At 40.1% G+C, this 15,130-nt stretch overlaps 1 long non-coding RNA gene across 1 annotated transcript in view; it reads left to right on the forward strand.

The window, feature by feature from the left end:
- LOC109282199 (uncharacterized) overlaps positions 1 to 11,593 on the forward strand; it is a 90,637-nt gene extending 79,044 nt beyond the window's left edge. Inside the window, exon 3 of the long non-coding RNA XR_009462255.1 lies at positions 10,531 to 11,593. This is a non-coding gene — a long non-coding RNA (uncharacterized LOC109282199). The remainder of the gene's footprint in view (positions 1 to 10,530) is intronic.
- Positions 11,594 to 15,130: the final 3,537 nt, after the last annotated feature.

The raw sequence follows: 15,130 nt of genomic DNA on the forward strand, positions 1-15,130 counted from the left end.
TCTCTGTATTAACAAATAGTCTATTACCATAGTTTACAATATGCACTGCTATCTTTGGATTCAGCACTGATACTATGCTTTCTTCAAGAGCTCAGCTTTTCTTTGGATAATTCCCAAGTGGCATACAGCAGCAGCAAAATATATATCTCCCCTATCATGAGTTCATAACTCAGCTCTGGTTGATACCCTCAGGGATTATGGAATTAGGGATGATGCCAGTGGCTATGCCTATCAAATATTTTTCTTTCTAATTCTCCTTTTTTAAAAGAAGGTTGTCTTCACTATGGCTTACTCCTATAAGAAGCTAATAGCATTGAATTGAGCCAAATACATTACAACATACTATATAACAAAGAAAGAAGGAAACATCTCTGAAAATTAGTTTGTAATTACAAAAAAAAAAAATAAATTACAATTAAAGTACTTTTTATGTATCCCAGTTTGAAAATGTTGAACATACATGCTGAATAATTTTATTTATCATACTACCTGCAATATTAAGCAGAGAACTTGTGTATTATAGCATATATCATAACTTACAAATATGAACTCCCTGGGCACATCTACACAAAATGCTTACTGTGGAGATGACTAATTTAGCTCTGAGTAAATGTCATAGAATCATAGAAGTAGGGTCAGAAAGGACCTTGTAGATCTTCAGGATCGACCCCCTGCCTGGGCAGGAAGAAAACTGGGCTCAAATGACCCCAGCCAGGTAGGCATCAAGCCGCTTTTTAAAGACCCCCAGGGTAGGAGCCAGCACCACTTCCCTTGGAAGTTGGATCCAGATCCTAGCCACCCTAACTGTGAAGTAGTTCCTATGGATGTCTAATCTAAACCTACTCTCCAACAATTGTGGCCGTTATTCCTTGTTATCCCAGGGGGTGCTAGGGGAAACAAGGTCTCCCCCAAACCCTTCTGGTGCCCCCTAGTGAGTTTATAGAAGGTCACCAGGTCCCCCCTCAGCCTTGTCTTGAGAAGGCTAAACAGGTTCAGGTCCCGTAGCCTCTCAAGTCTCAGTATTTATATGTGCACTCCTAATAGGGCATAGGAAACTAATAAACTCTGCAGTAGGGTAGTACTTGTAAATACAAGTAATACCCTGCTACAGAGGTTTTTGTGTGTTCAGCAGTACAAGTGTAGACACAGACCTGGCTGGCTGGGGTATGAGGGTGCTTCAGTGCAGGGGCTGCCTGCCAGCTAGCCCCATGCTGAAATACTCTCATGCCCCAGACAGCCCCTCTGCAGCACTTTGAGACCAGTCAGAGGAACCCTGGGCTGACAGGTTGACCCCCAGAACCCCCTGGCACCCAAGGCTGCTCTGACCGGGCTCCACATGCTGCTCATGAATAAACTCTGGAGCTGATTCCTTCAGAGTTAATTGCTCCTGAGTGCATGTTCAAACATTGAACTCAGGAGCAACAAAATCCAGAGCAATAAGCTCTGGAGTGTATTCATGTGCACTAATTACACATGTAGACATGCCCACTATTTCTGAACTTTGATGCCATAATTTGACAAATTAAAAGTTTGATTTTGTTTTATGTGGAGCTGCTTGCTTTGGTATATTTCTGTATTTTTTTCTTTCTTTTTTAAGGCCCGTACACTTAATTCTCACTTGAAAAACATTGTTGAACAACGTAATTGTTGAACAATAGAGGGTAGGGGGAGAAGGACACAAACACTCTAGTCCTTCCTAAAATGGATGGTGGACATTCTCATTTAAAACTAGAGGACAGAAAGTAAGACTTTCATTTAATAGAAGCCTGGCTGCAATTTTGACTCTGTAGGCATCTACAATACTTCCACAACCCTGTCTGCTCAATGTAAGGTAGAACATTCAAGGGAAAAGGTGAATATATAATTTTCAGATACAGTTAGCTGTGTTAGTCTGAGATCAAGCAGAGGACAGGGTAGACTAGGTTCTATAGGCTATAGATAGATAAATAGATATAGATATCTTTAATTTATATCTATCTCTCTATCTATCATAGGGTTCTGTGAGTAAATGCTCACTTCATCAGATGCTGTGAAAGAACATGCACACAGCAATGTATAAAATGAAGAGAGTGATTTGAATACAAAATGAAGGAAGAAGGGGCAGGGAAGGGGATCTGGATCTGGAGGAAAGATTCATACAATTGCAATACAATCCCAAAATTTTAGCTGCTCAAATCAACAAAGCCAGACTCAGACCTCACTCCAAACTGCTACAATACCGACCCCAGAACATGGACAGCAGAGTCCCCTATGGTTGTTGCTAAACACCCTTAGACACATCATTAATAATCTCTAACTCTCCTGGAAAAGTACAACCATCTCAACACAGGCATGGGGGAAAAATTTGTCCTGCCTTACGGTCAGTCCTCCAAACTCACATAACATCTACCAAGTAACAGGTTAGTGTTCGACCCCAACTCCATGCAGTGCTCAATGACATGGGAGATGACGATTCAATCGCTGATGAATCTTGTTACTCATTAGCCAGAGCAAGCAGGGAGCAAATGCTATTTGCATGCATTGCTCACAACAGCTTTATTCAGAATGGAGACAGCTTCAGGAGAGCTCCCTCACAGATGCACAGCCTGTGAACATGGGGAGCAACCTTGAACAATATTTTTTTCTACATTTATACACCTCGGTTCATGTTTGTTAACATTCACTCCACTCTCATCCCTCCTTTTGTTCCACCCATTTCTCCTCCCATCTCAAGCTCTGCCTTTGTTTATTGTTTACTTCATTAGCATGGGATTGCCTATGTATTTCATTTGTTTACATGCCTCTCTGCTATGAGAGCACGCATTAGACTTTGACCTTCGCTTCCTCAGGTCACTTGCTGGTTCTTTCTGGTTTCTTGCTGACTCCTTCTTCATCTCCAAGGTCTTGCTTCTGCTTTATCTCTTGATGATAGCTGGTGGGCTGCATCTTGTTCTTCTTACACAATGGGCTCTAACAGTACGACCTTGTTAGAAAACTGCTTGCCTAAGTGTTTGCAGGGTTATTCTTAATATATCATTTTGCCTTGTGACCAGCAGCTTTTGCTGAGAGACAGAAAAAAGGCTTTAATCAGCTGCAAATCCAGCGCTCCCCAAGTTCCAAATATTGTCACCCTAACAGTTCCCTTACTCCTGTTGACACCAAAGCACCAGGACTTGCAGTGAACCCAGGTGCCTTCTGGGCCCTCACCACAATACAAACCACATCATCACTGGACTGAATAGTGTCCTAAGAATTTCTGAGGTTCGTTCACTTGGAACTCTACCAACGTCATATATACCATCACCTGTCCTGTCTACACTGAACCCTACATGTAAGAATGAATGAACACTGATCTGATATCAGCTCCAGAAAGAAACAAAGTTCTGTGGCAGAACACTTTAACCACACTGGATATTTTATCACTGACCTCATAGTAATTGTTGTTAAGAAGCAAATGTTTAACAACTGACTTGAACAGGGCAATTGTTGACAAGAAATCATCCACAGCCTTGCTTGTGTTAAATATGGCTTAAACAGGGTCTACAGGTCCTTATCCCATTACCCTGATTAGCTTTTGTGATCCCTTTCTTCCTATGTGTTCATTGCTTGTTTGGATATCCCAGCACTGCCCCCTTTGTCCCTCCTCCTTGCCTCCTCTCCCTTCCTGCTTGTTGTATTCAAATCACTGTCTCCATTTTATACACTGCTCTGTGCATTTCTTTTCACAGCATCTCTTGAAGTGAGCTCAGCTCACAAAAATTAATGCTATACACACCTCTGATTTGGTTAGTCTGTAAGATGGAAATCTACCCTGCCAGCAATGTATTTTTCATCACAGAGCTTATATTAGGGTGGAAGTGATTCAGTGGAAAATTTTTCTCAAAATTGTGGAATGCTATGTTATAGAACCACACTGTGCAGTATTCTAAATTAGAAAGACAAACACAGAAATATGCTAACTCATAGCTCAGGAACAGGCAGGGAGTCTTCTTGCTCTCAATAGGGCTTTGTTGTAACTACTAAGACATGCACACACATGCGCATACACACACACACAAATGGTTGGCAACTTCCTGTTGATGTCATCATGCAAGCCCTCAGGAAGGGAGTTAAACGTTACTACTACAAGAGATAAAGAAAAAACTTTGGAGGAAATGTTTGAGTGGCAGGCACAGGACTGATCCTATGCCATGCCATGGCACACTGTTAAATGCTGTCTATTCAACAAACTACAGGATTCCATGCTTGTACCTGACCTGCATATGAAGCTGTGCTTAATTAAAACAACAAGTGGGGGGGTTTTAGCTAGTCTCAGTTAAGCCATTTGAAGAAAAGAAAGAATGGGTAGAAAACCCTTTATCTTCAACTTCCTTGCATCTTTGTTTAAACACATATAACACATCTTTGTTTAACACTTTATAGCATGATTTGAATTAAATAGTCATGTTGCCTTTCTTTCAGGAACTGGAAATTGAGTGTTCTGGATTCAGGTAAGGCACTGCTGTAAAGTTGGTAACACTCTAGCAGACTATATGAACAAGGGTGGTTGCATTAATTTATTTCATACTAATTTATTTTTCATTTGAACTAGAACGAGTCAAGATTAATTGCTGTATAAAACTGTAATTGGATTCAAATCCTAAGATTTTTATTTACAAGAGAAATGGAGGAGAGTGACATTTTGCATGCCAAACTGGTACTCGATCCCATGAGTCTCCTCTTCCTTTTTTCCATGTGACTTTTTTTATTTTTATTTTTTGTACTATTAGATATGGTACAATACTGTGAGTGCCAGATATCAAAGGAAACCATTCACTTAGATCTTTTTCATGTGCTGTGACAAGCATATAGCCAAGACATTAAAGTGCAAACTTTTTTTAATGAAAGCTTTACAAGGAGAAGTGCAGAAATGATCACTAAAATGAAATGTAACACTAAAGGCACAACTGAATGAATAAGAATTTCTTGATGCTAATGATAATTGCTCTTTAACTTTAATTTCCGAAACCTAGAAAAAAATTCTTTTGCTCTATTGTTGTTTAAATAACCTAATTCAAGTAAAAAAATTACCTCTTTGTGTGACTTGAATTCAATTTTTTGAGTTTTTTTTTCCTATTGCCCAAAACATAGCGAAGTTAGAAAAAAATACTGGGCCAAAATTTCTGTTGGTATAAATGGATGTAACCACATGGACTTTGATAATTTTGTTCATTTGTAGCAATACAAAATTTGGCAATAACTTTTATTGAACTGTGGAAATTAAGTGCAGTCCTAGATGATTGGAAAAGGTCAAATATAGTGTCCATCTTTAAGAAAGGGAGGAAGGCAGATCTGGATTATTACAGACCAGTCAGTATAACCTCAACACCTGGAAAGATCATAAAGTAAGGATTCTACTATGAAGTACCCAGAAGAAAGGTGATCAGAAACAGCAAGCATGGATTCACCAGGAGTAAGTCATGCCTTGCTAACCTGATTTCCTTCTATGATAAGATGATAGGCTCTGTAGATGGGGAGGCCAATGGATGTGATATACTTTGACATTAGCAAGGCTTTTAACACTGTCTCCTACAACACTGTCATTAAAAAGCTATGAAAATTCAGAGTAGTTCAAAGTGCTGTAAGGTGGATATAAAACTGATTAGTCAACCTGCTCAGTGTGTAGTCATCAATGGGTTAATGTCTCGTTGGGAGGAGGGATCAAATACGGTTTCCCAGGACACTGTCCTGCATCCAGTATTGCTTAATATCTTCATGGATGATTTAGACAATGGGATGGAGTGCACACTTAGCAAATTTATGGATGATACCAAGTGGGGTAGAGTTCTAGAGATTCTGGAGAGTATGAATGACCTGGATATACTGGTAAAATCATTCAAAGCGAAACAGATACAATTCAACAAGGACAAGTGCAAAGTCCTGCACTTGGGACCAAATAATTGCATATACAAGTACAGACTAGGGAATAACTGACTAGGCTGCAGGATCACAGGAAAGGACCTGGAAGTTACAGTAGACCTAAACTGAATGTGAGCCAACAATGTGCTCTTGTTGCAAAAAAAAGTCTAGCAATTTACTTGGTTGTATTATCAGAAGTGTAACTTGAAAATCAAGGGAAGTGATTATTACATCCATTTGGTAATGGTGAGTCTTCACCTGGACTACTGTGTCCAGCTTTGGGCCAAGATTAATGTGGAGAAATTGGAAAGAGTCTATTAGACAGAAACAAAAATGATTAGAGGCCTGGGAGGCATAACTTATGAGGAAAACCTGAAAGAACTAGCGTTTTTTATAGGGGTATGAGAAATGGGCCATATTCAATTCGGATTCAGTCCAAATTGGGGGCAGTGATTCAATTTGTTGATTCAGATCACTGTCCCCAATTAAATTTGGCCAAATCCGAATCTGAAGATTTGATGCGGGTTTGAAGAATCAGTGTCTTGGCCACAGACACAGCTTTAAATGTATTTTCTACATACCTCGAGGTACCAGGTGTGTCTCATGAATGCTGCAATAGTGAGGCAGATGGAGCATCCCACAGGAGTGGGGGGAAGGGGGCGCGTGTACTTAGCAGTGAACCCAGAAGTAGACCAGGAGTAATTCTGGTCCACTTCTGGGTCTGCTGCCAAGTACACTGAGGGGCCCCCTGTGCCCCCACCAGCTCAGTGATCTGCCACAGGGGGGCCCCAGGTATGCCTCCAAACCCAGCAGGCACCAGTCACTGAGCCAGGAGGGTATGGGGGGCGCCCAGTGCACTCCCTGGCAGACCCAGAAGTGGACCAGAACTGCTTCTGGTCCAATTCTGGGTCTGTTGCCAAGTGCACTGGGTAGCCCCCCATAGTCCTGTTGGATGCTCCATCTGCCCCACCATCACAACATTTATGAGCCGCCTGGTACCTTGAGGTATGCAGAAAAATCATTTAAAGCTATGTCTATATCCGGATCGCCAAATTTTCCCAAAACTCTCTGAATTGATTCAGAGGGTTCTGATTTGATTTGGAGAGATTAAAGGGTCTCATGATTCAGTTCAGATTCAGAGATTCAGACACCAAATCAGGCAGAATCTCTGCCAAATCAAATCAGGGACTGAAGCTTTGCAAAGCCCTAGTTTTTCACTCTGCAGAAGAAAAGACTGAAAGAGGGGATCTGAGTAGTCTTCAAATACCTGAAGCATAATTATGGAGAGGATGGAGATGGGCTTTCCTCTGTGGCCAGAAGGAGCAAGACTAGAAGCAATGGCCTCGGACTACAGCGAGAGAAGTTTTGGTTAGAGGATTAGAAAAACTTTTTTACCTATGACAGCAGGCAAGCATTGGAACAAACAACCTAGAGAGGTTGTAGAATCTCCATTCCCAGAAATTTTCAAATAAAGATTAGACAAACACTTGGCTCAGATACTTAGTCAGGGATGCTTCTGCTGTGAGAAGGGGACTGGACTACATGACCTCATGAGGTCATTCCAGCCCTATTTTCTAATGATCTTATGATTGAGGAATGAGATTTATTTGTTCTTATTTTTATTACTGTTTATAATAGTGAAAGCTTTGTGGTAAGCAAGTCATTTACCCAGCTGCCTCAGATGAGCCAGTTCCATTTTCAGATCAGAAACAGAAAACTCTGTATCCTTTCCAGATGTTAGAAAAGGGGTCATTTTAACATTGGGCTTCTTCCCAACACAGCTATCTCCTCTGCACTCCTCTCCTAGAGCTCTTAACACTCTTTGTGGCTCCATCCTCATCAACTAATCATCAGTTCCATTTGGCTGCTAGCCAGATACACTATTATCTGCTGACCACCTGCATCTGAGTTTCAAGCTCTTGAGTCAGAGCACCTCCTCACATCTGTGAATGAGCAGTCCTTACCTGGCCACTTTGGGTCAGATACACAGCTGGTATAGATCTACTGAACTCATTTACATCCTCTGAAGATCTGGCCCAGGATTTGTACCAAATGGAATTTTAAAAATATTTGTTCAGCACCACTAATGTGCTCATGTTAGGGCTTTCAATTTGTGAATGGAGTTAAAAATTACAGTACTCCAAATGCATGCTTCTATGTTTTGCTCACCCCAGTGAAAGAAAAGTAGGAAGTTCATGAAGAGGAAAGATGAATACAGATTACCAGTATGTCAAACTATGCTGTTAGGTTAGTGGGCCAGGGAGAGGAAGAAAAGTAAGCAGGGAAAAGTTCTTGTACAGGTGAATTGCACACTCCTTTTAAAACAACTCTATGTGACAGGAAGTAGGAAGTAAATAAATTCTGCCTTGTAATACTATTAGTATGTATTCTGTGGCATCTTTTTTCCCAACGTGAACCATTGCAGCATGGGATATCAGAAAACATGGAGCATAACCAATTGTTCTTTTCATTGCCAGGCATCTTATTCATAGATTCATAGATGTTAGGGTCAGAAGGGACCTCAATAGATCATTGAGTTCGACCCCCTGCATAAGCAGGAAAGAGTGCTGGGTCTAGATGACCCCAAATCTTGAATAAGGTACATTCCTTATGTTTCACTAGAAATCTGAAATGGGAGAGGAAGAAGAAGGAAGGTTTGACAATTTAGTTTGAACTCTTTGGGGGCACTTCCACATAAGAAAGGAACCTATGTTTTAAAACTATTCACTGAACTATAGGTGGAAAGAAATTGCCTATTTTATCTTCCAACCATACATACAGTTCCTGTGTGTGTGTGACAATTAAACATTCTCTGTACTGAATGTTAGAAGTTGTAAGAACTTGCCTTTTTGCAGGGGCCTCTGTCATTTCATGAGACTTGAAATTGTCTGGTACAGAACAAACAACTGCATCTTCTCTGTTGCCTGAAGGAAACATTTCTTTTATTCCTTCCTGTCTAGTTGTTTGTTCACCTAAGATGCATGCAAGCATTCAAGTACACCAATGGGAGTTTTGCAATTCAGTTTAAATGGTTGGAAACCCTACCAGTAGAACACTGTTGAAGTTCTGTGCTCAGCAGACACACTGCACTGCCAATGGCACCTAGCCAAGAGGCCCCAGGACATACTTTCCAGCATGCTTTTCATGCTCCCAGGTTTGTCTGAGGACAGCTACAGCAGCTGAGGACTCAAGTCAGGGGTGTTTGATGGGGGGTGGAGGGTTGATGCTTCTGGTCTGGGGTCTCTAGTCCCAGTGAAGGTAGGATCCATGGGATTTGATTATGAGGGGATGGGATTTGGTTCATCTGGGTCCTACTTGGCTGGACCCCAGATCTGCCAGACCACAACTACCCCAACACCCAAACTGCATGGACCCTGCTACACGTGCAAATTAAAGCTGGCTAGAAACCAGCTATTAAGTTATTACAATTTTTTCCAGCCCTAACGTTATAGCTGTTTGGAACTTTTTAAGGTGTAATAATTAATGTGCATGTGTAGCTGATCTAAATTAATAGTGCAATTAACCAGGTAATTGTGTGATAAATATAATGTGTAGAGGGGAGTTTTGTCTCAAAGGAATTAAAACAAAAACAAACAAACAAAAAATCTAGGTTAATTGTCCTGTTTTTGGCCCCTTCTTGTTTCACTGAAGCTATGGACAACTGTGCCATTTAAATGCTTGAAAAAGCTAGGGGGAGCGTGCACCAGCTATCACAGTGTAGCAGTTATGTCTGGGTGCTGTTGTAGCAATTGAAGTTAGTGAAATATCTGGTATTTAACCCTGAATGAAATAGTATTCAAGTTGCAGTGTTTTTTCTACCCTTTGCATGGAATTACTCAGCCTTCAGTGGGTGGAAGCCACCTGCAAGAGGTCAGTGGTTAGTAGTCTGCTTGGCTGGGAGGCTGGGAGCCAGCTGAAACTGATGACTAGTTAGTGAGAGTAAAGCCACAAAGGAGGCTAGGAGATCCAGGAACAGAATGCAAAAGGGAAGAAAGGAGGTTGTAGGTTTGAGAGAGAAGTATAGAGCCATTGTTGCCTTTCTCAGGGTCTGAAGGAAGACAGCAGGCTTTAGTTATATTTTTTCATACACTTGCTTGTGTCTTTGTTCTGTTTACTGGAGGATCAAGGTAGCCCAAAGTAATATAAACTAGTTGAAAAACCCTGAAGTTAGAGCTGACTCCCCTACATCAGAAAGTGGGGTGAGTGGCCTATTTGCATATTGTATTGATACAGGAGCATGTAGATGTAATGATGACACGACAGCAATTTAAACTGGTATTATTTGCTATAGATATAGTTGTTACAGATGTGAAAGTTCTGAAATCTGATATGAAAATCAAAAGTTTGTCCAAGTTAGTTGTAGAGTTCCAAAATATGCCACCACTGAAACAAAATCAGAAATAATGTGTGCTTATAAGCAGCTCTCACTCCTCTTTGAGAAGCTTTCCTTTCCGTCCCATGTTATAACCATAAATAAATCTTGAAAAATGGCATTGGCCAAGCAAAAATGTGGCTTTTCAAAGTTTTTTTTTTTTCTCTTTTTCAAGAGAAAACAAAAATGGAAGTTAAAGGGGGGGGGGGGGGAGGACTTATTCCCATCCCCTTTATATGTCATCTCTGTATTGATTCAGTTCATTTCTTTATATTTTTAAGGTACCTGGATTTGCAAATGAGGGAGAAATTACTTTATTACTACTGAGAATCCTGATGATGTTGAAAGGATGTGGAAAAATATGGAAAACTCAATTTCAGATGATGTCTTGCCTTGCCATGTCTCTGCTGTACCACTGATGGACACGTACCTGACTTGTAAATATTGGATTGTTTTGATCACTAAGGTCATAGGATTTCTGTGGTATAGTAGGTTTTCACATTATATTTTCCCTTCTGGAGATCTAGATTTAAATCTTGGCTCACACTGTATATTTGGTGATTTCATTCTATTCCACTTTTGTACACATAACAAACCAAATGTACATCGCAAAAGTCATGATTGACAATTGTTGCTCTGTAAGGCCCATAGACTGAACTAGCAGGTACCTTGAAGATCAGAAATAAGGTTGATTTGTTAGAGCTGCATTGAGAAGCTTATGCAAGGTTTCAGTCCATTATGTAGCCCAAGTCTTTGCTGTTATTTTCCTTATTTACATAAGCTCAAGATTCATTTGCCTTCCTAAAACAACAAAAATGCCGGAATGTATTCCTTAAACCATATGACTTCAAACCTAAGGTGTCAGAGGTTTAAAAAAATATATATATCATTGTTATATCACCTCTTTGGTACTGGTACTCTTTGTCTTGGATTCATTAAGGCTGTCAGCAGTAAATCTTCTCCCAAAGAGCATGTGTCAATCCACGTTCAACTCATGAGAAGAAAGACAGTAATGAGTTTTAGGCACTGGGCAGAGACTTGGACATCTGGGTACAGAACCCAGATCAGCTCTGCTGCAGAGATCCTGCTTGACCTTGGGGAAATCATTAAATCTCTCTGCTTTGGTTTCGCACTGTAAAAGGTGGGAACTAATAACTTGCTACCTTGAGGGGGCAACAGGAGAATAAATTATTTAAAGTATCTGTTGTGACCTACCATGGAAAGATCTATAAATAATAGCTCTCCTTCTTCGCATCCTTGCTCTTGGGCTCCCACAGGATTATGCTTATGGCTTTTGTATAAGGAGATTCAGTAATTTCACAATAAACTTTACTTTGCATGCAATGCTCCTTTGCTAGTGGGTGATTTCCTGCTTCTAAGTCTAACTTAAAATACTAGGCTGATCTCTGCTTGGAACATGCTTCAGGATTTCACTTTGCACTTCCAGTGTCCCATTAATTCCAACACAAATTCATCTGGTTGCAACTCATTACAGGATCAGGGCCCAGTTGTGTATTATAAAGATTGCTCACAATGCTTTATAATATCCTCTGTTGAGCCATCTGGTACTGCTGATGCCTTTCTCAAATGGTTGAAACAATATAGTATTTGTTAGGCTCAGCAAAATTGTTAATGGGCAACTGTTCCATTTTAGCTCTGTTCATTTCCCTCATTGCGTGCCTTAGGGCTCTCCTTTGAATATACCATTCTTTCTTTTGATAGCTGCAAGCAAGATTTTAAGTTTCTGTGATTTAGTTTTGAAACAACTGTACTTGTGCATGTCTTGTAAATATGTCTTTCACTAACCACATTTAATATTCATGCTTTCTTGGTCTTTTCTATGATTTTTGAGGTCCAGTTCTAAATGTCCAGTTACTAGATAGAGGTGTAGCAGGGCATCTCTGCACACTGGACATCGCTGATACACTGCACAGAGCCAATTGATATGCTGATGGTGCAGCCCCTGTCTCACTTAGTGATTGTCCATTTTTTGGTTTGGCCCTCACCCTTCTCTACAGCAAGGCAGTACAGTTGGGTTGCCTTCTCCCCATTACACTACTGTTACTGGATTATGAAATTTAACAATTTAGATATGCTCTTGATCTCTCTGTTTTGTTTTCAGATTCTTTCTTTCTTTTTTTTTTTTACTTCTCAGAGGGCACATATACAAATTAAAGATAGAAAGTTTGGGTGGAGGGGGAGTATTTTTTTAAGCAATGCAATAAGGATTCATAGCTAGACTTTTTTTTGTCCAAATCTCCCCACTTTGTCCAATTTTGAGGGAAGTTGTTTAAACTCTTCTGCTCTGAGCTGGTTTTTTTAGATACTGGCATGATATTAAAGACAGATTCCTTTTCTCTTTTTTCTTAACTGTATGTGTACAGAAACACAAGACACATGAATGACACATGCCCCTGGAGGCTGGGGGGGCATGGCCACCACCTGTAGGCAGTGGTGGCGGCAAGCAGAAAGCTCCTGCAGGTGGCCATGGTGGTGGTTAGTGGTGAGCCCCGACAGGCAGTTGGCAACCACCTTTAGATGCCGCTGGCAGCATCAGTAGTGGCCAGTGGTGATTGGCGACTGCTTGCAGATGCCACTGGCAGTGTCGGCAGCAAGTTGGGGGGGGGGGTGGCAAGTGGCAACCACCCCAGGCACCATTGGCAGTGGCCAATAGCAGGAGATGCACCACCAATCTCAGGGGGTGCATGTGCACCTGCATGCACCCCCTACACGTTGCCAATGACGAGACATAATGTTCAGAACTGGCTTCTGATTTTAATGACCTGTTTTTTGGGTGCCCCATACTGAAACATTTAGAAGCTGATTATTTGGACTCATGCAATTTATCCAGGTCCTGTTGATTCATATTGTAATTAAAGATGTGTCGTACATTTAAAGAAAAAAAAAGATGTCTTTCTTTGAATCCAAAAAATCAGGACACTAAAAATCAGAGGCCACTTTTGAAGATATAAATTAAACAGTCAAACAGAAGTTGCCATCCTGAGAGTATTTGAATGTCAAACAAGCATTGGTCTGCATTACAGTTGCATTCTTGTGTCCTGATTCTAACTGGGAATAAGGATTTCAGGATGGAGAAAGAAGCTATCAAAAAACAAAGCATGCTAGTTAAAATGTGTTTTTAAAGGATTTAGTTGCATGTTTAGACAAATTTATTTATACCAGTTTGAGTGGTTTATTTAATTTTACACAATCTAGTAGGAAAACAGTAATTAGAGTTTAAGAAGTTGAAAAAATGTAACTGAAAAATATCTACATACAGCATCATTGTTATAAAAATATATTTTACAAATCGTACCGATTTGATAGCAATAATTTTGTGTGTCAGGTATCCAGGCTGTAGCCATATTTGTCTAGATGCAAAAGGGATAAGAGCTCATGGTAGAGGTCATATCTTTGATTAGACCAACTACATTTTTGCAAAAACATAATTCTTTAATTGCAAGCTGTTCCATTGCTCTGCTAATTGGCATCTTCCTCTAACTCTTCCCCAATCATGGCAGTTCCCCCACCATCCCGAACACTGGTTGCCCTTTCCTACTGGTTGCTTTTGTGTTAACAAGGCAATTAGCATGGTTAGCACAATTGTAACCAACCCTCAATAAAGACTAGCACCTGGGTGACTAACTTCTGGGTGGTCTGTTCTGCCTCATGCCTCTCAGGAATTAATATCCAACCCTTTTCTCCCATCTTAAAAGTCATGACAGGAGAGCCCTGAGGGGCAATAGAGTGGGAAATACACCCACACCTAAACTTTTATTTGGAGAGGGAGTACATACCCATGTACACCCTGGCTACATGTATAAAGGCCCTAAGTGTGCAAGCATTAAAATGCATTAACACTGTGTGGGGACTGATTTGGGACTAAAGTTTCATTCATACTTTATCATCAAATGTCACAGTGATGGATTTCCTGATTTAAATGTGAATTATTCTCTTATGGTTTATTCAAATCTTTAAAAAATTATCCATGACACAATCTCCATTTACATAGGTGTAGTGATTGGAATATCTTTTATGTTTTGTTTTGATATAGGATGCTTGATATATCTTTGTCTCCTTTATGAATTTTTGTGTTTCCCTATGATTCTGAGACCAATTTATTTCAGTATCAGTTTTCCCTTTGCTCTGCTCTAATATTAATTTATAAAGTTCTGCATATATAATTTAATGAATACTTCTCATTTTTCAATCAAATTGTCCTCTGACATCCATGCTATACAATCCCATTAAAGTTGTCAAAGTTCTGATAAGCCAATGTGATCGTATAAGTTATAATTCAGGACAGTTTAATATAATAGTTTGAATGCGAGGGAGCTGAAATTATATCTGCCTCCCAATTTTTGGCCCTGATGATATTCAGTGACATTTTTCATTCAGATGAGAAAATACATAATTAGCTGTAGCATTTATGATACAAACTTCATTTCAATAAGTGTAAACTTGGATTAGGTGCTTATAGGACTACTATAGAATAAGATAAAACTTAAATCAATTAAGCAGCATTGATACATGTCTCCCTGAAGTTTGAAATTATTGTTTTGCTCTCTCATTGGTACCTTTTGATACAACTTAGGTTATTTGTTCTAAATTGGAAATAGAAGGCTGATATTTTAGTTATATCTTGGATTGGAATTTGGAATATCTCTGCTCAGTTCATATGTTTCCCATAAGTTTCCTATGTGTCTTTGAACAAGTTGTTTAAGCCCAGATCTTATCCAAGAATTTTGGGTCTAAGTGGCATTTAGGGGTGCCTGTAGATATGCCTGGAGGCGGCTCTGCTGCAATGTAATTACAGTTCATCAGAGGAGACTCGATTAATCAGCTAGTCTTTGTGTCTCATGTATCAGTGTCCCCATGCAT

Source organism: Alligator mississippiensis, chromosome 5, assembly GCF_030867095.1.
Source record: "Alligator mississippiensis isolate rAllMis1 chromosome 5, rAllMis1, whole genome shotgun sequence".
NCBI lineage: Eukaryota > Metazoa > Chordata > Crocodylia > Alligatoridae > Alligator > Alligator mississippiensis.